General features: G+C 41.7%; 1 long non-coding RNA gene across 2 annotated transcripts in view; it reads right to left on the bottom strand.

Moving 5' to 3' along the window:
• The window catches only part of LOC138811636 (uncharacterized), a 189,083-nt gene extending 162,978 nt beyond the window's left edge, over positions 1-26,105 (bottom strand). The window contains exon 1 of one of the 2 annotated variants that reach the window (XR_011367461.1): positions 25,923-26,105. This is a non-coding gene — a long non-coding RNA (uncharacterized lncRNA). Of the gene's footprint in view, positions 1-11,894; positions 11,932-25,922 lie in introns of those variants that run through there. The other variant, XR_011367462.1, reaches the window with a different exon arrangement.
• Between the last annotated feature and the right edge of the window lie 768 nt (positions 26,106-26,873).

Genomic DNA, 26,873 nt, shown 5'->3' with positions numbered 1-26,873 from the left:
ACGACCGACAAAAAAAAAAAAAGACAAGTAGCTGGAATCATTTGTTTCTATGCTCAATACCTTTAACAATAGCCATTACTCTCCTTTTCAGAGTAAACTTTATTGCTGGGTAAAGATGAACATTTATCAAAACCTCCCCTTCCATGGTATAAACTTGTCATTGGGAAATAGCTACCTGGCTTCCTTCTAGCCAAGTAAAACTAATGTAGTATGAGAAGTTATATTTTATTTTAGCATCCTCATCATGTAGAAAGCACTTATGAAGCCCATACCCTATGCCAAGAGTAAATAAATACTTGATAAATGTTAATTGACTGAGAGTGCATAACAGTAAGTTTTATTATTTCTCCATTTTACAAGTGAAAAAACTGAGGCTCAGAACAGCTGAATCATACAGTGATCATGACAGAAGTAAAGTGCCAGTCCATAAGGCCTAATCTTATAATCCATGTTCCTAATGACCACATTAGGCTTCTTCTGGGTCAGGGTTCCAAAAACCAAATAGGCCTATCCATGTTTCTCTATCAATTCTGAGGACCCAGGGACTGGAAGAAAATGGGATTCTAGTTTAGTCGCAGGAAAGCAAGCCATGAAATTTTACACTGCAGTGCCATATGAATAAAAACAACTTCTGTTGAGACAAGGTGTTGTATCTAGTGTTTTTTCTACAAACACCTTAGGAAACGAGGACCTATCAATGTGTCTAGGTCTATAGCCAAGAGACTTGAGTCCTCATTGTCACAGTCTTTGATGTATTAATTTTTTATTTTATTGGCTTATATCAGATTTTATATATGTGCACATACATGTCTACATATTTATGCACACACATACATGTGACTCAGCAGTAGAGCACCTGTCTAGCAAGCATGAAGCCCTGAGGTCAGACCCGAGGACTAGAAATAATATATAGTTCATGTGAAAACAAAAGCACAAAAAAGGGGATTATTGAAAAAGCAAAAGTGTTTTTAACTATTGTAATTAAGTTTAGTTCTAATGAAAATTAGCTTGTTATAAATTAAGATGGAAACTGTAATACCTGGAGACCTTCTTTCTTTCTTTTTTTTTTGGGGGGGGTCCAGTCGTGGGGCCTGGGCGCTGTCCCTCAGCTCTTCAGCTCAAGGCTAGCACTCTACCACTTGAGCCACAGCACCACTTCCGGATTTTTTTCTTTTTGCTTATGTGGTGCTGAGGAATCGAACCCAGGGCCTTATGTATGCAAGGCAAGCGCTCTACCACTGAGCCACCTTCCCAGCCCCTACCTGGGGACCTTCTAACAGACAAGAATAAAACAAAGGAAGATAGTCAAAATGGTATACTAGATAATATTTGCTTAATGCATAAAAAGGCAAAAATAGCTGGTGGCTTACATCTGTAATTATAGCTATTCAGTAAGCTGAGATCTGAGGATCAAGGTATGAAGCTGAGCAAAAAAGTCCAGAAATGGAGCTGTGGCTCTAGTGGTAGAGCAATAGACTCAAGTGAAACAGCCAATTGAGTGCATAAGGGCCCAAGTTCAAGCCCAGTTCCAGTACATTAACAAAATAAAAATAAAAATAAAAGCAGAAATAGAAGAATAAAGAGACACGGCTCGGAATGTGGCTTAGTGGTAAAGTGCTTGCTTCACTTGCATAAAGCCCTGGGTTCAATTCCTCAGTATCACATAAACAGAAAAAGCTGGAAGTGGCACTGTGGCTCAAGTGGTAGAGTGCTAGCTTTAAGCCAAAAGAAGCTCAGGGATAGTGCCTAGGCCCTGATTCAAGCCCCAGGACTGGGAAGAAAGAGCAGGAGGGGAAGAGGAGGAGGAGGGTGGGGGAGGAAGGAGGAAGAAGAAATAAAAAAACCACAGTACACATACAAAAAAGTAAAATAGTATATATTATATAATTCTTAATATATCAAGATATCAGGATTTTTGTTGTTGGTGGAATTGGGATTTGAACTTAGGACCTTGCTCTTCCTAGACAATCACTCTATCACTTGACCTACATTTGTGGCCCTTTCTACTTAATTTTTCAGAAAGAAAAAAAAAAGAATCTCATGCTTCTGATCAGAGCTGGCCTCAGATTGTAATTTTTCTATGTGTGTCTCCCAAGTGGCTAAGATTACAGATGTGTGCTACCACATTCAGCTTAAAAAATAATAATAATAAGGTTCAATAACTTTTTCCCTTGGTTGGCCTAGAACTGTAATTCTCCCAGCTCCATCTTCTGTGTAGCTGGGACCATAGCTACCATACCTGGCCCTTATTTATGTTATTATATTAAATATAAATAAACACTTCAATTAAAAGGCAGAGAAGAATTATGTGAGGGAAATATGACCCAAATGTGTATTATCTTACAAGACATCCTTTAGAACCAAAGTAAAAAGTAAGTTCAAATTATTATGTGTATGTACATACATAAAAACAGTAAACTAGCTGGGTGCCAATGGCTCACACCTGTAATCCTAGCTACTCAGGAAGCTAAAGTCTGAGGAACTCAGTTTTGAAGCCAGCCCAGAAGTTAAAAGTCCTGGTGAGATGCTTATCTCCAATTAACCACTCAAAAACAGGAACTGGCACTGTTGCTCAAATGGTAGACCACTACCCTTGAGCACAGAGAGGCTCAGGGACAGTGCTCAGGCCCTGAATTCAAGCCCCGCAACCAACAAAACAAAACAAAAAACAGTACACTAAAAAGATAATACTATTAGATAAAATTTAAAGCAAAATTGTTATTAGAAAAAATGGAGTATAATGATGAAAGGGTTATTTCATCAAAAATATAAAATAGGGTTAAGTGTAGACAAATGAAGAGGAGGAGAGAGGGAGAATGCAGACCAGAATCCAATGTATGTCCTCAAAATTAAGAAGAGTAAGGGGCCAGGTGCTGGTGTCTCATGCCTGAAATCCTAACTACTCAGGAAGCTAGGATCTGAGGATCATGGTTCAAAGCCAGCCCGGGCAGAAAAGTCCATGAGACTCTTATCTCCCATAAGCCAACAGAAAACTGGAAGTGGTGCTATGGCTCAAGTGGTAGACAAACCACACACACACAAAAAAGAACACAAAGGAATAATAACAATATAAAATGGGGATGCTTCCTTAGGCCTTTCTGCAGATGGAGAGTTACTTTCTTTCATGGCTTTCCTTTAACTTTCAAATAAATTACTCTATTTACCTAAAAAATACAAAATAATTGTAAAATCATAAGCACCAGATGATAGGATCCCAAGACACACAAAAAGAATCTGAAGCTGAGCATGGTAGCTCATTCTAAGCTGTCTGGGTTATGAGGATCTTGTTTTGTAGCCAGGCTAAGTTAAAAAACAAAAAACAAAAACAAAGTTAGCAATATCCAACCTCAAAGAACAAGCCAGGTATGGTGGTACATGCTTATAATCTCAACTATTTGGCAAAGTAGAAGCAGAAGAATCACAGTTGGGCTGACCTTGAGCAAAAGCCCAAGATCTTATGTGACTTATAACTAATAAAGCTGGGTACAGGTGGCTCATGTCTATAATCCCAGCTACTCGGGAGGCTGAGATCTGAATGTCATCATTCAAATCCATCAAGGGCAGATAAATCTGAGAGATATATCTCAAATTAACCAGCAAAAAGATGTAAGTGGGGCTGTGCCTCAAGATATAGAGGGCCAGCCTTGAGCAAAACACGCTAAGGGACAAAGTCCTGGTCCTGAGTTTAACCACCACAAACAAGCAAAAAAGAAAAGAAAGAGTGGAAGGGAGAGGGAAGGAAAGAAGGAAGAAAAGAAGAAAGGAAGTTTCAATAGGGATACAGGTGGACCCATTGCAACAGTGAGAGGTACAAGTCATTATGTCGAAAATGAACTTTACAACTTTGGTGGGGGGTGGAAGAGGGTTGGGTGGGGGAAGGATGGGATGGGAAGGGGAAACAAAGGAGGAGGCTACAATGCTTGATAAGAAATGTACTCATGGGCTAGGAAGGTGGCTCAGTGGTAGAGTGCTTGCCTTGCATGCATGAGGCCTTGGGTTCAATTCCTCAGCACCACATAAGCAGAAAAAGCTGGAAATGGTGCTATGGCTCAAGTGGTAGAGTGTGGTAGAGAGCTGAGGGACAGTGCCTAGGCCCAGAGTTCAGGCTCCACAACTGACCAAAAAAAAAAAAAGAAGAAAGAAAAGGAGGCATGGCTCATGTGAGAGTGAGTGTGTTTCCTAAGTCCAAGGTCCAGAGTTCAAGCCCAAATACTGCCAAAAACATGAATAAGTAAATGACAGTAGTAATAAAAGCAGTTTGGTACTGGCACAAGAAAAGGCCTGAATACCAATGGAATAATAGACGACCCAGAAATGAACCCACAGACTTAAAGGTGCCCAATACTTGAAAAGTGACCAAAAATATAAGATGGAAGAAAGACATCCTCTTCAACATGCAGAAAACTGAAGCTATTTTCTTATTTATCACTCTACATCAGAACTTATTCCAAATGGATCAAAGACCTCAATGTAAGGTGAGATACCATGAAAATATTACAAGAGGTAAGAGAAACACTAGGGTTCCTAGGCATGGGTCAAAACTTCCCAAGTAAAGATCCAGAAACACAATAATTTAAAGACTAAATAAGCTGGCAAGGGTGGCTCATGCCTGTAATCCTAGCTACTCAGGAGGCTGAGATCTGAGGATCACAGTTTAAAGCCAGCCCGAGCAGGAAAGTCCGTGAGACTCTTATCTCCAATAAACCACTAAAGAAAACTGGAAGAGGCGCTGTGGCTCAAGCAGTAGAGTGCTCGCCTTGAGCTGAAGAGTGCAGGGACAGCGCCCAAGCCCAGAGTTCAAGCCCCACCACTAACCACCCCCCCAACCCCCCCCCCCCCGCCAAAAAAAAAAAAAAGAAAGAAAGACTAAATAGGATTGTATCAAACTGAAGAGTTTCTGCGTGGCAAAGGACATAGCTAGCAAAATAATTAGAAAGCCCACAGAATGAAAGATTTTTACTAGTATGCATCAGACAAGGGCCTCATACCTAAAATATACTTAGAGTTCAAAAAATTAACCTCCCACCCCCCCCCCAAAAAAAACCCTCAAAGAAACAACTACCCAAGCTGGGTGCTGGTAGCTCAGACCTGTAATCCTAGGTACTCAGGAGGCTGAGATTTGAGGATTGTGGTTCAAAGCCAGCTCAAGCAGGAAAGTCCAAGAGACTTTTATTTCCAATAAGCCACCAGAAAACTGGAAGTGGTGCTGTGGCTCAAGTGGTAGAGTGCTAGCCTTGAGCTGAAGAGCTGAGGGACAGCACCCAGGCCCAGAGTTCAAGCCCCATGACTGACACATGCACACTCACATACATACACACACACACACACACACACACACACATACACACACACACACACACACACACACACACACACACACACACACACACACACAAAAGAAAAGAAAAAAAACAAGCCTACCTAATTAATAAATGGGCTGAATAATTAAAGAGATACTTCTCAGAAGAAGCAAGAATAGCCAATAGAAACACAAAGAAATGTTCAACATCTCTGAGTATAAAAGAAATGCAAATCAAAACACTGAAATTCTACCTCACCCCAGTTAGATGGCCATTATAAGAAAACTAATAATAACACAGATGCTGGCTGGGATGTGGCCAAAAGGGAATGCCACTATACTGGTCATGTAAACTTGTTTAACCACTCTGGAAAGCAGTATGGAGATTCTTCAAAAGAATGAACATAGAGCTTCCCTATGACCACCAACCCCACCCCAGGGAATTTATCTAATAGATAAGAAACAAGACCACACTAAAGCTATCAGCACAACTGTGGTCAATGTTTACCACAGCCAAGATAAGATATCAATCCAGATGCCCCTCAATCAACAAATAGATGAAGAAAATGTGATCATATTATCTCTCTCTGAATATACATATATATATATATATGAATTCTATGCTTCCATCAGAAAGAATGATACTGTACCATTCATAATGAAATAAAAGACTTGGGAAAAAGTTATATTAAGCAAAGTAAGCCAGACCCAAAGAAACAGATTGCATGGCTTCCCTCATTTGTTGTAACTAAAATGTGCCTATAAACGTACAAGTAAACTCACTAGATGGTAAAAGACAAAAAAAAAAACACTTGGAACATAATAAATTATACAAAACTCTAGACATTCACATAGTAAAACCAAAGGAAAGAATCACAAAGGATTAATAGATATGTACATATGATGATATAAAATGATATTTATCAAAAAAATGATATTATCTAAATGAACTCCAAGAAATGGAAACAAGGGTTTGGGTTTTTTTGTTAATTCATTTGCTTTTGTTTTCTTTTTTCCTTTGTCACTGTTTTTGGTGGGACAAAGGGTGGGACAAAGGGTGAACAAATGCAATAGACATAGGCACTATGTTGAAAATGAACTATACAACTTGTAAGAGGGGGATCAGAAGAGAAATGCTGGGAGAAAGTGAGGGCAAGGGTGACAGCCCTCAAAAATAAATGCACTAGAGCCAGGTGCCCATGACTTATAACTGTAATCTTACTCAGGAGGCTGAGGTTCTGAGGTTCAAGGTTCAAAGCCACCCAGGCAGAAAAGACGCCATGAGAATAATTAATTAACCATCAGAAAACTGCAAGTGGTGCTGTGGCTCAAAGTGGTAGAGTACTAGCCTTGAGCAAAAGAGCTCAGAGACAAGAGCCAAGACCCTGAGTACCAGGTCCACAGCCAATCAATAAATAAGTAAATAAATAAATAAGAAACGCACTCATTACCTGACTTATATAACTGTAACCTCTCTGTAACAATCAAATAAATAAATGACAAATTTGAAGGGATCAGTAGATAATTCAAAATAGAGGAGGGGACACTTCCTTACTTAATCTTTATAGCAACATTATACTGACTAAAAAAAAAAAAAGCTAGGCCGGGTGCAGGTGGCTCATGCCTGTAATCCTAGCTACTCAGGAAGCTGAGATCTGAGGATCACAGTTCAAAGACAGCCCAGGCAAGAAAGTCCGTGAGACTCTTAGCTCCAATAAACCACTAGAAAACTGGAAGTGGTGCTGTGGCTCAAGCGGTAGAGCGCTCGCCTTGAGCTGAAGAGCTGAGGGATAGCGCCCAAGCCCAGAGTTCAAGCCCCACGACTGACAAAATAAATAAATAAATAAATAAGCTAGACAAATAGATCAAAAGCAAACTACAGATACCTGTAACATTTATGAACACAGATGCAAAAAAGAAATCCTTAACAAGACATAGGCAAACCAAACCCATCTGCAAATACCAAGGATTCATTACCCTGACAAAGTCATATGTATGTCAGAAGCACAAACCGTATATAATAAAGGACAAAAACATGTTATCATCTCTATAGATGCAGAGAAAGCATTGGGCAAAATCCAATACTCTTTCCTAATAAAAACACTCAAAAGCCAGGTGCTGGTGGCTCACGCCTGTAATCCTAACCACTCAGGTTGAGAGCTGAGGATCAAGGTTCAAAGCCAGCCTAGGCAGGAAAGGCAGTGACTAAACAAAAAAATTAAAGGCAGTACAAAACAAATTATTCAAAATGGATTTAAAACCTAAATGTAAGAGCTAAAACTATGAAACACTTTAAATAAAACATAAGGTTAAATGTTTATAACCTTGGATTTAGCAACAAATTCTTAAATATGACACCAAAGCATAAACAGTAAAAAAAATAAATAAATTGGATTTCACCAAAACCAAAATATTTTGTACAACAGAGGACACTATCAAGAAAATAAAAAGTAGTAAGACTGGTGCCAATGGCCTACACCTGTAATCCTAGCTACTCAGGAGGCTGAGATCTGAGAATCATTGTTCAAAGCCAGCCGGGGCAAGAAAGTCCGTGAGACTCTTATCTCCAATTAATCACCAGAAAACCAGAAGTGACGCTGTGGCTCAAGTGGTAGAGTACTTGCCTTGAGCTGAAAAGCTGAGGGACAGCACCCAGGCCCAGAGTTCAAGCCCCACAACTGACAAAAACAAAAACAAAAACAAAAACAGTAGCCAGGCATCAGCACCAGTGGCCTACACTTACAATCCTATCTACTCTGAGGATCTCAGTTTGAAGCTAGCCCATGAAAGAAAAGTCCTTGAGGCTCTTGTCTATAACTAACCACCCCAAATGCCAAACCTGAGGTATGGTGCACATGGTAGAGCACTAACCATGAGCAGGTAAGCTGAGTGAGAACACGAGGCCCTGAGAGTAGGCAGAAAATTGAAAAAGTCCAACCAAAGAATACATAATAAGTATTCATATAGTATTCATATGAATATGTATTCATAAGAAGTATTCATATAGTATACTATATGAAGAATATAGCATACTGTATTTTGTGAATATAGAATCATATATCTGATAAACATCTATTATCTAAAAAATACAAAGATTTTTCACATCTCTACTGCAAAAAAAACTCAATTGAAAAATGGACAAAAGTCATTTTCAGAAGAAATAGACATATCTAGGCAATAATTACATAGCAAGGTGTTGAACATAACTTGTTTTTAGTGAAAAGCAAATGAAACCACAGTAAAATACCCATGAATAACTACCATGAAAAAGACATAATTTGCACTGGCAAAGTGTGAAGACATTGGAACTTTCATATATTCCTATTAAGAATGTAAAAGGAGGCTGGGAATGTGGCTTAGTGTAGAGTGTTTGCCTAGCATACCTGAAGCCCTAGGTTTGATTCCTCAGTAACACATAAGTAGAAAAAGTCAGAAGTGGTCCTGAGGCTCAAGTGATAGAAACTCAGGGACAGTGCACAGGTCCTGAGTTCATGCCCCAGGCCTGGCAAAAAAAAAAAAAAGTAAAAGGTGGGTGTAGCCACTGTGGTAGAAATTTTGACAGTGTCTCAAAAAGTTAACCATCCAATTATTTGGACTAATAGGTCTGTTCTTAGGTATAAACCTAAGAGAACTGAAAGCACATGACCATGCTGATCTGTATACTCACACGTTTATGACTATTCTACCCATAATACCTGAAAAGTACAAACAACCAAAATGTCCACCCACTGATGAATGGATAAACAATATGTGCTACACTCCTGTCATGGAATGTCATTAATCCATAAAAATGAAATGGAATATTGATCTCTGCCACAGCATGAATGAATCTTGAACCATTAGGGTAAGTCAAAGAATCCAAACATGGAACGCCATATACACTCAGGTACCAGCGCTGCATCTGTCATCCTAGCTACTTGGGAGGATCCCAGTTCCAGCCAAAAGAAGTTCACAAGACTATCTCAACAGAAAAAAATCTGGGTATAGTAGCATGCACCTATGATCTCATATAGGGTGGGAAGCAAAAACAAGCGACCGCAGTCCAGTCTGGCCCAGGCAAAAGGGGAGATCTTATCTCAGTAACCAGAGCAAAAGGCTAGAGGCATAGCTCCAGCAGCAGAGCACCTGTAAAGCCAGTTTGAAGCACTAAGTTCAAACTCTGGTACAACTAAAATATAAAAATAAAAAAATAAAGACTATATATATGCAACCCTATTTATATAAATATGCAGGAAAGGCAAACACAGGTTGACTCTGGTGATCGAAGTACTTCAGATGCATATATTACAACAAAAAAATGAAATCTATTGAAGTTGTTTTAAGAAAAGGAGAGGAAGGGAGTCTGATATGAGGGTAAGATGGGTGAGGTACATTGTATGCAAGTATGGAAGTGTCCTGATAAAAATATTAATAATGATGGGTGCCAGTGACTGAAGCCTGTAATCCTAGCTACTAAGGAGGCTCAGATCTGAGGATCATGGTTCAAAGCCAGCCCAGGCAGGAAGGTCAATGATACTTTTTGTTTTTAATTTTATTTGTGAACATACTGTACAGAGGGGTTACAATTACATGGGCAGGATAATGCATACATTTCTTACCAAGCATTGCAGCCTCCTCCTTTGTTTACCCTTCACATCCCTTCCCAGCCTCACCCCCCCTCCTTCAATGATACTCTTATCTGCAGTTAACCAGAAAAAAAAAAAATCTGGAAGTAGAGCTGTGGTTCATGTGGTTAAGCACTAACCTTATGTGAAAAATCTCAGCAACAATGCCCAGGTCCTGAGTTCAAGTTCCAGGTCTAGCACGTGTGCGCCCATGCACACGCGCGCGCGCGCGCGCACACACACACACACACACACACACACACACACACACACACATACTTAAAAGAAAGAAAAATTCAAACCCATAAGAAACATAAAGCACATTAGTCTACCCAGGGCTAAGAGGGGATAATATGGGGACTTTTAATTATTATGTAGATTATCTTTGGGGTGATGATAATGCTCTGGAGTTAATTATATAAAAGTTGTGGCTGAACTTCTTTGTAACTACAAAACCACTGATTTGGAGGAAAGTGAAATCAAAAAAAAAATCAAAAAACAGAAAAATACAATCCCAGCAAGCAGGCATGCATAGTACAGAGTAGTCTGAAAGGGCATCCTTTCCTTACTTACCAGCTATACCAAGTAGTTATCATCTCCGCAAGCTGAGAAAACAATGAAGGCAAAGTTCTGGGCCCACAATTCAAGTTCAGCTGGGGATAGGACTCATGAGGTAGAGTGCCCACCTCACAAGCACAAGGCCTTGAGTTCAAACCCCAAAAAAGAAAGTTTGCATTCACAGTTGGCTAGGGTCATTATGTGCACTTGGGTTCTGTAACGTACGTGTGTGTGTGTGTGTGTGTGTGTGGTGTGTGTGTGTGTGTGTGTGTGTGTGTGTGTGTTTTAATGCCTTCTCCATGTCTGAAAAATCCCAGGCAGGAAAACAAAGTCACATTTACTGAGGACCTATTATCTGGTCTAAAATACCATACTTGCTTTAGATCTTCAAACAAATACCATAGCCTTGATGTGCTTATTTCTACTTTAAAGAAAACTAAAGCCTACTTTAAAAAAATATTCTCCAGGTACTATCAGATATTGAAATAATAAAATCCATTCCAAATTACTTTTAAGAGCCAGGCACTAGTGGCTCATGCCTGTAATCCTAGCTACTCAGGAGGCAGCCCAGGCAGGAAAGTCTGAGAGACTCTCATCTCCAATTAACCACAAAAAGTGGAGTTGTGGCTCAAGTGATAGACCACTAGCCTTGAGCACAAAAGCTCAGAGACAGTACCCAGAGTTCAAACCTCAGGACTGGCATAAAAATAACAGGGCAAGAAATGTGGAGTGCTTGCCTAACATACATAAAGCCCTGGGTTTGATTCCTTGGTACAACATAAACACACAAAAAAATAAAATTATTTAAAATAATAAATTACTAAAAAAACAAACTTTTAAAAGGTCAGGGATAAGAAGAGTAATGGAGGGGTGAATATAATCAAAGTACTTATATGAAATATTACAGTGAAACACCTTACCTTGTATAATTAAGATATGTTAATTTTTAACAAGTACAAACATTGAATTTAGATGAGCTTGATTTTAAAACTATCACTCAGGAAATCTTGGGAGATCTCCAAGTTCCCCAAGCTCCTGAACTTAAGTTCCTCATCCATAAAACAGAAGCAGTAAGAGACAGGTGGACGTATAGACAGATCTTGAACATTAAACGAGAGAGAAGCACAGATCCTAAAGTCCTGAGCATTCTGTTAGCCACTATTATTGTTAACCAGTGGCTGCATTTGGATTAGAAACTACATTTTCCCATGTTGCCTTTCCCTCTCTCTCTGTACCTACTCAAGATCCGCACCTTACTTGCCATTGATCAACAATGAGTGTTGAAATATAAATCAGCAAAGAAAAAGAACAAATTATCAATAGACACACACATACTCAGTTTCCCCCAAACTTTTCAATCACAGCATGGTCTTTAGGGATGCTCATCCTTCCTCTCATCTCTTGCTCTCTCTCTCAGTAGCCAGTACTAATACCTTCATGGAAATGGGAGTAGCCTGATCCAGAGTTTTATGGACCATCTCATTCGCTTTGCCTGTCACAAAAACTCCAGGAAACTGAAAAGGCTCTGACACTCTCTGCACCCACTCATGTGTTCTCATAAACTATTTGGCTTGGGGCCTCTCCTAGCTGTGTCTGGTCTCAGAGGAATGTGCTTATCAATGTGACTCCAGGGGAATGAGTCCAAGCAGCCTGCCCTGGTGGCTCAGGAGGCTTGTACAAGCTTGTGACATGTCATCAGCCAGTGAGTTGACAGGTTTTCAACTTCTTATCTTCTGGTAACTTCCATCAGACTCAATACCCCCGATACATAGTCAGTTTTCCAGACTCCCTGTCGCCTGCCTCAGTCCTACCCTTCCGGTTGTCAGCCATTGCGATTCAGCTCTGAGCATGCTCAGTGGAAACCATGGTTATAACACCCTATAGAAACCACTGGGCCAGCTGGGCCCCTGGATGAAACTGGGCAACAGGGCTTAAACAGTCCCTGGGGCAACAGCATAGAGTGGGGGAAAAAACCTGACTCTGAATCCAGCTTTTTTTTTTTTTTTTTGGCCAGACCTGAGGCTTGAACTCAGGGCCTATGCACTGTCCCTGAGCCTCTCTGTGCTCAAGGCTAGCACTTTGCCATTTGAGCCACAGTGTCACTTCTGGCTTTTTCTGTGTATGTGGTGCTGAGGAATGGAATCCAGAGCTTCATGCATGCAAGGCAAGCACTCTACCACTGAGCCACACGCCCAGTCTGAATCCAGCTTTCTTTTAGTTGAAATAAGATCTCCATATTTCTGGGCTGGGAAGGTGACTCAGTGGTAGAGTGCTTGCAGAGCTCAGGCCCCACAACCGACCAAAAAACAAAACAAAGATCTCCATATTTCTGAATCTGTGTTCTCATTTGTGAAAAATAACTACTTATATCCCCACCTAGCCAGTTGTTGGCTGAAGATAAAGCAATATAGTAGACACCCTGGTAGTTTAATCATTGTAATCAGTGTTACTGCTCCTAGTATGCCAAGAGCTACCTAATGCAAACCAGTTCAAATTCTGCTGTTTTTTTTTTTAATCTGTTAGTTGGTTAAAAGATTAACTGTGAGAAATTTCACAAGTATACATGCTCTTTATACTTAACTTCTAGGACTTTAGTAGAAAAGATAACAGGCCAGGCATCAGTGATTCACACCTGTAATCCTAGCTACTCAGGAGGCTGAAATCTGGAGAACAGTGATCTGAAGGTAACACAGGTAGAAAAGCCTAGCAGACTCCATCCCTAATAAACTAGCAAAAGCCAAGTTGGAGGTATGGCTCAAGAGATAGAGAACTAGTCTTGAGCAAGAAAGATGAGCATGGTAGGAATGAGTTCAAGCCACAGTTCAGACAAAAGGAAAGAAAAAGGAAGCTAGGCACCAGTAGCTCATGCTTATAATCCTAGCTACTCAGAAGGCTGAGATCTGAGGATTACAGTTTGAAATTAGCTTGGCCAAGGAGTCTATGAAACTTTATTATTATTGTTGTTGTTGTTGTTGTTGTTAGTCATGGGCCTGAACTCTGGGCCTGGGTGCTGTCCCTCAGCTCTTCAGCTCAAGGCGAGCGCTCTACCACTTGAGCCACAGCGCCACTCCCAGCCTTTTCTGCTTATGTGGTGCTGAGGAATTGAACCCAGGGCCTCATGCTTGCAAGGCCCACACTTGAGTGCTAGGATAACAGGCATGGAACATCATGCTAAGCTCAATGTAATGAATTTGATATCGTTTCCACTTTGATACCTCATAAGACAAATATATAAGTCTAGAACTCAGCAAGGGGCTGTGATTTGCTCAGGCAGGACATTAAGGGTGAACCCTATGTGGGCTCATGAGAAAAGGAGCCTAAGCTACCTTTCTAAAGGGGAGAGGACTATCCAAGGGTCTAGGGATTTCACTGGCTTCCTGCTTTTTCTGCCCAGAATCTGAATGAGGGTGGAGAGAAAAGAAGAGGGAAGAAAGAGTCCTGTAAGACTAGTCCTAGATTTGCTAAAACTCTTCCTTATGGGGAAGGGGCATAGCTCAGTGGTAGGGCATTTATAAGAAGAGGCCCCGGATTCAATTCCCAGCACTGACAACAAAACAACAAAAAGCACAAGAAAACCTTCTCCAAACATGGCGGCCCAAGGTTGCCACACATTTCAACTCTATTTTTCACCAGAGAGAATTGACTTTTCCCACCTTGAACCTGAAGGAGGCCAAAAGTCACCTGTACCAGTATTTCAATAAGAATTTCAGAGGGAAGCCAATGTGCATACATTACACACATGAGTAAGCTTGCGTGCGTGCTTGTATACACACACACACACACACACACACACACACACACACACACACACAGAGTCAAGGATGGGAGCAGTCAGATGTGGCCAATCACAAACTTGCTGCTCCCTGGGCTGGGAGCAAGCACGTGGGGCCATCAGTCGGGATTAAACACCATAGCGACCAAGGCACTGGAGCTTGCCGGCTCAGACAGTGATTTCTGCCTAATAAAGCCCTTAGGTCTCAATAATTGCTTTGAAATCCACACACATCAGCACACACTTCTCATACACTAGCAGCTAGAAATCCAATGACATGCCTAAATGGATAGTGTCTCTTCTGCACATTCGAGGTATGAGAAAGGTCCTTATTCTGCCTCTTATCCAGTGTTTGTGAAGGTCCACCTGAGACTAGCTTTCCAGTGTAATCTGGTCAGCTCTACTCCCCTCCAGGAATCTTATGGCTGACTAGGCTGGGTCTATAGACAAGGGCAAAATGTTGACCTCGAATTAAAATTCTGCATTTGTATATACAGCAGCTACTACTGGCCCATTTTACCAACTAGTAAAAAGTGTCCCTTTTACAAGACCCTTTTCTTCTGTCTCAAAATCACACTAATTTTGTTGAAACAATTCCCTTCTATCCTCCAGAACATTTGCAGTTAAGTATTTAAATGTCTGCTCTGTGAGTGTCCTTCTACATATGACAATATATAATCCAGGTAACAGTAGGTGGTAGATGGCATAGCTGTACACAACAGAATCCAGGAACTGTCCTTCCTTTGCCCCTTATTTTTACTCTACTGAATTTAAGACTACATCTACATGAAGACTTTTAATAAAGAAGACGTGAAAAAGAAAAGGGTTGTCTCAATGGATCCTGTGCCAAGCATTCCACAACTATAGGTACTCGTGGTATATTTGGAGTGGTAGGCACAGCTCCCAGAAAGACAGAGAAAGCAAAGACTCCCAAGATGGGACACACTTAAGGTATATCACGCCAGCTGGGAGAATGGAGGGGTCTAATCAGAGTTGGAGTGTGTTCCAGTGATTCTCAGAAGTTTGCAGCTTACTCTGCTCTATGCTGATGTTGCTCCTTGGCCTCTGTTTTCCTGCTGCTCCCATCCCTCCCACTCTACTCATACTTTCCCCTAAGATCAGTCCATCTGCAGCAGTAAACCTTGTTGTTCAAAGTGACCAAGGCCTTAGGCTGTGACACCAGGCCAGCTACCTGGGAAGACGTCAGCTGGCTCTTGCTCTCCAGGACCTGTGGATGAGCATTTCAAAGCCACGTCCAGCCAGGTCAGAGCCCTGTTTAGTCTGTAGGGTTCTGCTAGAATGTAATGCAGGAGTTAGGAGGTTTTTCTTTTTCTTTGTTTTTTGGGGGGACGGGGGCGGGGGAGTCATGAGGCTTGAACTCAGGGCCTGGGGCTGTCCCTGAGCTTTTCTACCCAAAGCTAGTGCTCTTTCACTTTGAGCCACAGCTCTACTTTCAGTTTTCTGGTGGTTAATTGGAAATAAGAATCTCAAGAACTTTCTAGCACAGGCTGGCTTGGAAACATGATCCTCAGATCTCAGCCTCCTAAGTAGCTAGGATTATAGGCTGAGCCACCAGCACTCGGCACACAGAAGTCTTTATATCCATTTTTGTTTCATGTATTTAAAAAGTAGTACAAACTGGGGCTGGGAAGGTGGCTCAGTGGTAGAGAGCTTGCCTTGCATGCATGAGGCCCTGGGTTTGATTCCTCAGCGTCACATAAGCAAAAAGAAAAAAGCCGGAAGTGGCGCTGTGGCTCAAGTGGTAGAGTGCTAGCCTTGAGCTGAAGAGCTGAGGGACAGTGCCCAGACCCAGAATTCAGGCCCCATGCCGGACCCAAAAAAAAAAAAAAAAGTAGTACAAACTGGGCACAATGGGTCATATCAGTAATCCTAGCTACTTAGGAGGCTGAGATCCAGAGAATCATAATTTGAGGCCAGCCTGGGCAAAAAGGTACATGAAATCTTGATCTCAATAAATTTAAAAAGCTGGGCTTAGGGCTGGGAATGTGCTTTAGTGGTAGAGGGCTTGCATACATTCGTGAAGTCCTGGGTTCAATTCTTCAGTACCACATAAACAGAAAAGGCCGGAAGTGGTGCTGTGGCTCAAGTGGTAGAGTACTAGTTTTGAGCTAAAGAAGCTCAGGGACAGTGCCCAGGCCTTGAGTTCAAGCCCCAGGACTGGCAAAAAAAAAAAAGTTTTATATTGTTAGCCAGGCTTAGCATTCAGGAGGCAGAGGCAGGAGGATGCAAGTTTAAGGTCTCCCTAAGCTACATAGGGAGTTCCAGGCCATTTTGGATTACATAGTGTGATTATATCTCAAAATAAAATAAGGCCAGCTGATTGCCAGTGGCTCATACCTGTAATTCTAGCTACTCAGAAGGCTGCCAGTCCAGGCAGAAAAGTCTGTGAGACTCTCCTGATCAATTACCAAGAAGCCAGAAGTGGAACTATGATAGAGTGCTAACCTTGAGCAAAAAAGCTCAGGGATAGTGCCCAGGCCCCGAGTTTAATCCCCAGAACTGGCACAAAAACAAACTATAGATATCAACAACAACAACAACAAAAAGATTAGATCTTTCTGTGAATTCTATGTACTACTTTCTCTAAATATGTCATTTTTCATCAAGGCATAATATACTACCATATTAACTAATTTATTTTTATTTTGCCAGTCCTAGGGCTTGAACTCACTGTCCTTGAGCTTCTTTTGCTCAAGGCTAGCATTCTACCACTTGAGCCACAGCGTCTCACTTCTGGCTTTTTCTGTTTATGTGGTACTGAGGAATTGAACCCAGGGCTTCATGCATGCTAGGCAAGCATTCTACCACTAAGTCACATTTCCAGGCCAACTATATATGAGTTTAATGTGACTTATTTAAATATTTTCTTACATTGACATATATTTCCATATTCCAATGGCAACTTTACTGGGACAAGCATCATAAATTTTTCTCCGTATATCTGAGTATGTGAAAGACTACTAAAAGGAACTCACTGGCCAATGTGTATTATGAGAATATATGTAATTCAAGCAGCCTTAAAATCTATTTACCTTTAAGGTTTGAAAAAAAAAAACCTGACAAACTTATTTATATAAGTTTTAGGCACTGGGAAGGTGGCTCAGTGGTAGAGCACTTGCCTTGCATGCATGAGGCCCTGGGTTCAATTCCTCAGCACCACATAAACAGAAAAAAAAAGCCGGAAGTGGCGCTGTAGCTCAAGTGGTATAGCACTAACCTTGAGCTGAAGAGCTGAGGGACAGCGCCCAGGCCCAGAGTTCAGGCCCCATGACCGGACCCAAAAAAAAAGTTTTATTAGTAGGTGGTTGGTTGGTTGATTTGGATTTTAGAGACAGAGTGATGCTGTGTAGCTCAAGATGGCCTTGAATTTAAAATCCTCCTACCTTAGCCTCCCTAGCTAGTCCTGGGATTACAGACATGTATATCATGCCCAGTTTCATTAATGTATACTCTATTCACAGGATCTATCTTTCTCCCATCCCTCACTAAAGTGAATATTGGTGGTGGTGGTGTTTTAGTGCTGTTAATCTAAAGGACAATGCTTCGTACCACCAACAGGACTTTGAGGAAGTACCCTTATCAACAATGTTGATGAAGTTGGGTTTGCCCCAACTTGGGGTTTCTCCTTGAGGCCTCGAGCATCACCAAGTCCCACTCTCACTACCCATCCCCTGAAATGACTAAAGTAACCCTCACTTAGACAATGATATAAGCAGAAGTTGCTGCTCTGGATAGGCCCATGGAAGTTGGGACCCTACTGCCCAAAGTTCTGGATGTCAGATTTCTGGGGCAAGTATGATTACATAAACTTTGTTGTAATCCCAGAACTATTTACATACTTGTCAGGCCTTGTGTTTCCAGTGTGGAGAATGTGCAAAGCTCAGTACTGCTGCATATCCTTCTCCCACACTTCCCAGGCTAGGACAGACTGCAGGACTCTCCTATGAGACACAGAATGACTACAGCCCATGGCCTGGTCTGCATGCAGGGGTGAATGGCAAGAGGATGCAGGGGCAGTGGATTTCCCCTTCCTTGGGATTTAGAAGTCTCCAGGGTTTGAAAGGCTTTGCATTGAGGGCTGGGAATGTTGTTTAGTGGTAGAGTGCTTGCCTAGCACTCATGAAGCCCTGGGTTTGATTCGTCAGTATCAAATAAACAGAAAAAGCTGCAAGTGGTGCTGTGGCTCAAGTGGTAAGGTTGCTAGTCTTGAGCAAAAGAAGCTCAGGGACTGTGCCCAGACCCTGAGTTCAAGCCTCAGGACTGGAATGAAGGAAGGGTGGGAGGGATGGAAGGAGGAAGACTTTGAATCCAGAGAGCATCCATGTGATTGTATTTAAGCTCTAGGTCTCTTACACAGTGTCACTCCTATGCAGCAGGAACTGGGGTCCCTGCCCTCATCTAACCTTTCCTGTGTCCTGCCTTAGACATTTTCACAGGCTCATAGCAGCAGGGCCTGCTGACCCTGCTCCCAGCATGTGACAAGCAACCACCCTGCCTGCCTTAATCACTGGGAACTGTGGATCTTCCACAGAACATTGGGTAGGAAAATAGCTTTCTCCCTACACTTCAGCTAATTCAGGCACTTTTAGCCAAGGCTCTGCTTTTCCAAGACAATGGCAGAATCCCATGCCTTCCAGAGCCACACAGGCAGTAAGCACATTTGAAATAAACCCCATCAGAACACCTTGTTAGGAGTATAAGAGTTCAGAAAGCCCTCATAAAATGAATTACAGAATTTGTGCATGGGGACAGAAGGGAAAAACTGGAAGAGCGCGAGGGAAGGAGTGACATTGTTAAAAAAGAAATGTAGTCTATGACTTATGTAACAGTAACCCCTCTATACATCACCTTAACAATAATAAATTTTCTAAAAAGAAAAATTTCAGAATCACTTATCAGGCTGCTTTGAGGTGTGGAAGAAAGGCTTACAAATGATATAAGGAAGTTGAGAATGGTGGTATATACCTATAATACTAATACTTAAGAAGCTGAGGTAAGAGGACCAAGGGTTTGGGGCCTGCCTAGGCCTCATAGTGAGACCTTGTCTTTTAAAAAGCAAAATAAAAACAACTATGATCAAATGGTGAAAAAAAAAATCTCAAAGCATTTTCCTTGACTCTCTTTCTTAGAATTTGCTGATCTCCTCACTACAAGCCAGGTTGTTTCTGTTCCCTGAAGAACTAACGAAAGGACTTTGCTTCACAGAGCACTAGGAGGAACCCATCAAAATATGGTGCCAAGACTGGTTCTAAGACAACTCGCACTCCCCTAACCCCAGCCCAACAGGGACCATTTATTACCTGAGCAAAAAAGTTTGTGAGACTTGATCTCACAAAAAGCTACCAAAAAGCAAGGCTAGAGATGTGGCTCAAGAAGAAGAGCATCAGCTGAGAAAAAAAGTTGAACAATCACGAGGCCCTCAATTCAATCCCCAGTACTCTTTTTTAAAAAATCCAGGTGACAGTGAGTCATGCTTGCAATCCTATCTACTTAGGAGTCTGAGATCTAGGATTGAGGTTCAAAGGCAGTACAAATCTGAGAGCTTCTTATTTCCAATTAACCAGCAAAAAGTTGGAAGTGGAGATGTAGCTCATACGTTCATACACATTTATACACACCCACACACACACACAATTTAGATTACAACTGTGCTAATTATTAAACCTCAGCTTCCAGATAAAGTGCCAGCAAGATTGTTAATTCTGAGCCTGAAAGCCTGGCATAGGTGGTAGAGCATAAATAAATAAATAAATCATTGTAAATAGGCATAGAATGAAAATGTCATGTGAAGCTCCTCTAAATTTTTCTTCTTTGGTGTTTGAGTGTTATATGGGGAGTTCTGAAATTCCTAACCTGGTGAATCTCATTTATGATATTCCCTTGTAATGCCCACTTTGTTCTCCTATAGGCAAAACAATGGCACACACAGGGATGACTTTCCTTTACCCCCTGAACATCCAGTGAGGAGAATTCTAATCTGGAGCAGATATGCTAATGCACCATCACCCAGTACTGTTCTAAGTGTGGTCAGGTCACCTTCAATGGCCATACATGTGACTTAGAAGTAAACAGAAAAGCAACAAAAGTCAGCCAGGAGTTTTATTTCTTTTTTTAGTATTTGAGGACAGATATCATTCCTCCATTTAAAAGCCATTTGAATTTTTCAGAAAAGAATAAAAAGCTGGGTACCAGTGGCTCATGCCTATATAGCTGCTACTCATGAAGATGTAATCTGAGGCTCTTATTCAAAGCCATCCAGGGCAGGTAAGTCCATGAGACTTTTTTTTTTTTTAATTAAGTTTTTTATTGTGAAAATACTGTACAAAGGGGTTACAGTCACATGAGCAAGGAAATGAGTACATTTCTTATCTGGCATTGTTGTCTACTCCTTTTTTTTCCCCTACCATCCCTTCCCTCCCACCTCCTCATCTATACCCCCCCCATGAGACTCTTATCTCCAATTGATCACCAAAAAGCTAGAAGTGGAGCTGTGGTTCAAGTGGAAGAGTGCCAGCCTTGAGCAAGCTGAATAAGAGCCCTAAATTCAATCCCAAGAAGAAAGAGAAAGTGAGCAAGAGCAAGGAGTGGGGAGAAAGAATAAATTCTTAGTTACAGCTGCAGAGATTCTGAAGGAAATTTCTGAGTGTTCAAGGCACTCTGAAGATTTATTTCTTTTAATTACATTTTATTTCCCTTGTGAAGGGAAAGTGGTGTTCACTTTTCCTCCATTCATGTAAACTACCAATGATATTTATACACTGCAGGCAGCCTGGCCGTTTGGGGGCTAAGGCAAAGAGAACTAGATTGTCAGTGAGGCATTTTCTACATTTAGTAAATGATGGAAAGAACTTTAAGAGTTCACAGGTATGTAATGGAAGCAAAAGAATTAACTATGGGGCTGGGAAGTTGGCTCAGTGGTAGAGCGCTTGCCTTGCATGCATGAGGCCCTGGGTTCAATTCCTCAGCACCACATAAGCAGGAAAAAAAAAGCCAGGAGTGGCGCTGTGGCTAAAGTGGTAGAGTGCTAGCCTTGAGCTGAAGAGCTGAGGGACAGTGCTCAGGCCCAGAGTTCAGGCCCCACAACTGGACCCCCCCAAAAATTAACTATGTACTATATAAAAAATGAAAAGGATTAAAATTAATTTTATTTTTGCCAGGATTGCGGGTTGTACTCAGGGTCTCACATTTTTCCTAGCTGGCACTCTACCATTTGAGCCACACCTCCATACTAATTATTTGAAGATCACAGTCTCTCTGACTTGTGTACCTAAACCACAACTCTCAAATCTCAATCTCTTGAGTAGCTAGATTACTGGCATGAACTATTTGCACCTGGCCCATCCTGGACAAAAATGGAAAGACTGTTTATGTGTGCCAGTAAATAAGATAGATGCATTTTCATAATTCTATGTGTAACAAGAAAAAGAAGGTGAAGAGGAAGAGATACAAGTCAGCATATTCTCTGCGTTGGCCTCATAAAGTTCTTGTCAACCAGTATACTAGATTAATTTCAGAGAGGGAGTAAGGATGGGGGAGTGTAGGATCTTCCTTATTTGTGTAGAAGCACTAGAAATGGCCTGCTACTGTGTGAATTAAGATTGCTCGTGTGTGTGTGTGTGTATGTGTGTGTTGTGTTGACTTATATTAACACACTAGTGTCTATATAAATCAAAATCATTTGCTTTGACCAAAATAAAATTGCCTTAGAATCATTGTATAAATAGTGAGGAGATGAAACATTAGAAACAATGGTCAGTAACCTCCACGTTCTCCCTGACTTTATAGTATGGGATAATCCAGCATTGTTCACTGTACTATATTGAGCCTCTGTGGAGGATCAATCTGTCTTGGTGAGTCAAATCTAGGTTGAGTTCCCTGGAAATAAGGTAGAAATCCTGCAGGGAGTTAACAGTAAAAAAAAAAAAAAAAGTGAAGTAAATGTTAAAGAACAAACAACTCCAAATAATATTGAAAATAATACTGATGTGGAAAGGGAAGCTCTTGATTCCAATAGACTATCCACCCTACTGAAGTCAGAAGACAAAATTGTTGCCTGGATTAGAAATTAGTCAGGTCAAGGAAGGATGATGTAGCTTTCCCAGAACATGAAAGGCTGTGGGTGGGCCCTGAGGCCAATAAGCATTTCCTATGTAGAAGGAAGTAGGGTAGACCTCTGGCAGTCAGTGGGAAAAAGCTAAGAAAGAAGTTGGCTCATAATGAGACTGGAGAGGCAGGCTAGATTAGATAGGTTGCCCAGATTCAGAATTTTAGATTCTACTCTAAAAAGCAGTGAGGAAATCACTAAATTGCTTTGTCAGAGGAAAGAAAAAAGGCTTAGGAAAGGTTTTCTCCCCTTCTTACTGGGGTTTGAACCCAGTGTCTTGCACTTGCTAGGCATGTACACTACCACTTGACCCCATCACATTTTGTTTTTGTTATTTTTTGAATAAGATGTCATTTATGCCCAGGCCAGCCTGGACCACAATATATATCCTGTATAACTAGGATGACAGATGTGCAGCACTGTACCTCAGCTTTTTGTTTGGCCGAGTTGGAGTCTTGTGATCTTTTTTTTTTTTTTTTTTGTCGGTTGTGGGGCTTGAACTCTGGGCCTGAGTGCTGTCCCTCAGCTCTTCAGCTCAAGGCAAGCGCTCTACCATTTGAGCTACAGCACCACTTCCAGTTTTCTGGTGGTTTATTGGAGATAGGAGTCTCACGGTCTTTCCTGCCCGGGCTGGCTTTGAACCGCAATCCTCAGATCTCAGCCTCCTGAGTAGCTAGGATTACAGGCATGAGCCACCAGCGCCCGGCTTGTGATCTTTTTTACCTAACTAGCCCTTAGGTCCACTGTCTCTTTGCCTCCCTATGGAGCCATGATTACAAGTATGAGATACTATGTGGCGCGCGCAGGTGTGTGTGTGTGTGTGTGTGTGTGTGTGTGTGTGTGTGTGTGTGTGTGTGTGTGTGTGTGTGTGTGTGTGTGTGTGTGTGTGTGTGTGTGTGTGTGTGTGTGTGTGTGTGTGTGTGTGTGTGTGTGTGTGTGTGTGTGTGTGTGTGTGTGTGTGTGTGTGTGTGTGTGTGTGTGTGTGTGTGTGTGTGTGTGTGTGTGTGTTGCCTGTGAGGACCTTAGAACTGTTCTTGAGCTTTCTTGCTCAAGATTAGTGCTCTACCACTTGAACCACAGCTCCACTTACAGCTTTTTATTTTTTATTTATTTATTTGGTGGTTAATTGGAGATGAGTCTCATGAACTTTCCTGCCTGGATGGATTTGTACTCAGGAGCCCAGCCTCCTAAGTAGTTATGATTATAAGCATGAGCCACTGGTACCTGGTTGGGTTTCCATTTTTAAAAGATTATTTTAATGGTTAAGACTTTCAAATGTCAGTAACCACCTCAGTGGTCCATATTCCAAATAAAACAATTTAAATGAATTTTTATTTTTATTTTTTGCTGGTACTGGCGCTTGAACTTGGGGTCTGGGCGCTGTCCCTGAATCTCTTTGTGCTCAAGGCTGGTGCTCTATCACCTGAGCTACAGCATCACTTTGGCTTTTTCTAAGTAGTTTATTGGAGATGAGTTCACAGACTTTTCTGCCTGGGCTGGTTTTGAACCACTATCCTCAGATCTCAGCTTCCTAAGTAGCTAGGATAACAGGTATGAACCACCAGCACCCAGTCATTGTTGTATCTTTATGTAATGTGTTATGTTGATCATTCTATTATTGTGATTCACTGACTCTTGGCATGAAGATTATTTTTAGGAAACAATGAAATAAAGTCTTTGTACATTATTCTAAAGATGTACAGCAAATGTAGAAACATTTATTCAAGAAAACATAACTTTTGGGCTGGGAATGTGGCTTAGTGGTAGAGTGCTTGCCTAGCGTGCATGAAGCCCTGGGTTTGATTTGCAGTACCACATAAACAGAAAAAGCCAGAAGTGGTACTATGGCTCAAGTGGTAGAGTGCTAGCCTTGAGCAAAAGCAGCTCAAGGACAGTGCTCAGGACCTCAGTTCAAGCCCTAGGACTGACAAGAAAAAAAAAAAAAAAAGCCAGGTGCTGGTGGCTCACACCTACCTACTCTACTTAAGAGGCTGAGATCTGAGGATTGCAGTTCAAAAACAGCCCAGGCAGGCAGTCCATGCAACTCTTATCCCTAATGAACCACCAGAAAACCAGATGTGGTAGAGTGCTAGCCTTGAGCTGAAGAGCTCAGGAACAGCGCTCAGGCCCAGAGTTCAAGCCCCACAACTGACCAAAACAAAACACAAAACAAAAAACAACCAAGAAAACTTTTTTTTTTGGCAGTTCTAGGAATTGAAGCCAGGACTTCCAGTATGGTATGAGCACTGTACTTCCTGTGCCATGCCCCTGCTTCAAGCCAAGAAAATGAAAATCTTTAACGTGCCATCATTCTTTTTATCCATTCCAATCTCCAGCATTCTCCACTCCAGGTGGAAGTTGTCAAAAAGCAATCAAGCAAATGAGATCATCCCCAACTCTCCCCATCCAGTCATTTCCAGATTGGGGGTCATGTGGTCCACTCAGAAGGGGGTAGGTTCTGGGGATTTGCCATCTATCACCTTCCCCTCTCCGCTGCCATCAGCTGTGTATTACAAAAGCTCTATTTTAAACAGGTACAGCTGGAGAATAAAGGCTCTCCTTCACCCAGTCCTCAATCTCAGAACTATCCCAAGCCATGGCAGGCTGCAAACACAGTCTATCTCCACTTCTCCCTGCTCCCTCATGTGCTCCAGGACATAGTTTTCCTGTGAGGAGGGTCAGATCAGGAAAACAACCTCACCTCATCTCCACTTCTGGAACAGGAGCATCCCACTGATAAAAGTGGATCTCTACCTTCAATCCTGGTACAGTAGCCCTAGGGTTCTGCCTCTGGTGCTAGATAGATAAGGCACTGGACAAACAGCTTTGCCCTTCTGCCTGAGGGAATTGGCTATAGAGAACCACTAGTGGAGAACTCTTAGAATTCTGAAAACCATAAAGATGAGGTGAGCAGCCAAGAGGACACTGTAAGATTAGCTTCGTAGTATGAGCAAAATAGCAGAGCAGGCCAAAGTTGAATAAAACAGGGGAGAGCTGAGAGGAGGCCTGCTAGGATCACAGTCAACTCCGGCGGGTCAGGAAGGTTGTTTCCCCACCCAGGAGCAATCAGAGCGGATGTGGGGGTGTACTTGAAAGCATTCCCCAAGCCTCACATGGATCCATCCACACCAGGTGAAGTTTCACCAGAACCAGGAGCTTACACAGAACATCTGACTGCTCACTCACTCAACAATAAACTACCCAACCCCAGAGGCTAGGCTTAAAAATAAAGTCACACTCACCCTGGCAGCATGGATGACTGTGTCATACACAGAGCTGCACTCTCTTGGGAGCAATCAAAAGAAACTTCCAAGTTAAGAGTCCCTGGCTGACTATGGCACAAAAATGTAAACTTCCTGCACTGTGATAGACTTCAAACCATCCACATACTCAACACTAAAAGCTAAGTCTGTCTCCTGGCATGTAAGAATGTAACAATAAAAAGCCGAACAAACTCCAAACAACAACCCTTTCTTAGTTCCATCACAGACTTGAATTACAGTACAAACCTTCATCCCCTAAGCTGGACAAACGAACAGATGAACACACAGAAGCTCAACTTACCAGAGCAGAAACCCACAAACAGAAACTTCCTCAGAACCAGTGCCTGTGTTGGCAAAATGCTGAAGGCAACTCAGAGGTGGACACACAGAAGGACCCAATCCTTGGAGCTCCCACACTTGTGAGTTGTGTATCGTGGGATTCTGAGTGCATATCAGAGAAATATCCTCTAGTGCTTCTTGCAGAGAGGGGGAAAGAAACCATCTTGAAAAATACCAGCACATTCCAATCTTCTTAACAAATTCTGCCCAAGGGAGAAACTATTTAACTAGAGCCGAACCAGCTGGGGTTTTTATCAGAGCCTAATTGACCTTGTGAAAAAGAAATACCCAACCCCAGCTGGCTCTTATATTTCATATGGAAGAAGAAAAAGATCTAATTCCAACCCCTTCAAGTTTTCCATGTGGGAAATGCCTAACTCTAGCCAGTTCTAGCATCCTGTGGCACCTGGGTCAGGGGCTGAAAAAAAAAAAGCACAGGTGAAACTCACAGTTCAAAAGCACAGGCTGTCTGTAAACATGAGAATTACTCATAAGCCTAAAAAATACCAATACCTTACCATAGCATTAGTGAAGGTCTAATATGTTCCTTTTCCCCATCACCTCACATCCAGATCTCAAGAAAAAGTTACAAGGCAAACTAAATAGCAAAAAGCACTGTTTGAAGTATTGGGAACCAATCTCAAATATACCCAGGGAGGTTAAAGGGGAATTTAACACAACAATGATTAATATGCTAATAGCAATAATGAACAAAGCAGACACCTGCAATAACAGAAAGAAAATGTAAATGTAGAGCTGGAAATTCTTAAAAATAACAAAGAGAAATCTAAAGATCCGAAACATTGCACTAGGCCAGTGGCTTAAGCCTGTAATCCTAGGCTATTCAGCAGGCTGAGCTCTGAGGATCCTGGTGTGAAGACAGCCTGGGAAGGAAAGTCCATGAGGCTTTTAT

Source organism: Dipodomys merriami, unplaced genomic scaffold, assembly GCF_024711535.1.
Source record: "Dipodomys merriami isolate MVZ:Mamm:240054 unplaced genomic scaffold, mDipMer1.0.p SCAF_542, whole genome shotgun sequence".
Taxonomy (NCBI): domain Eukaryota; kingdom Metazoa; phylum Chordata; class Mammalia; order Rodentia; family Heteromyidae; genus Dipodomys; species Dipodomys merriami.
This window is presented reverse-complemented; position numbering and strand designations above follow the sequence as displayed.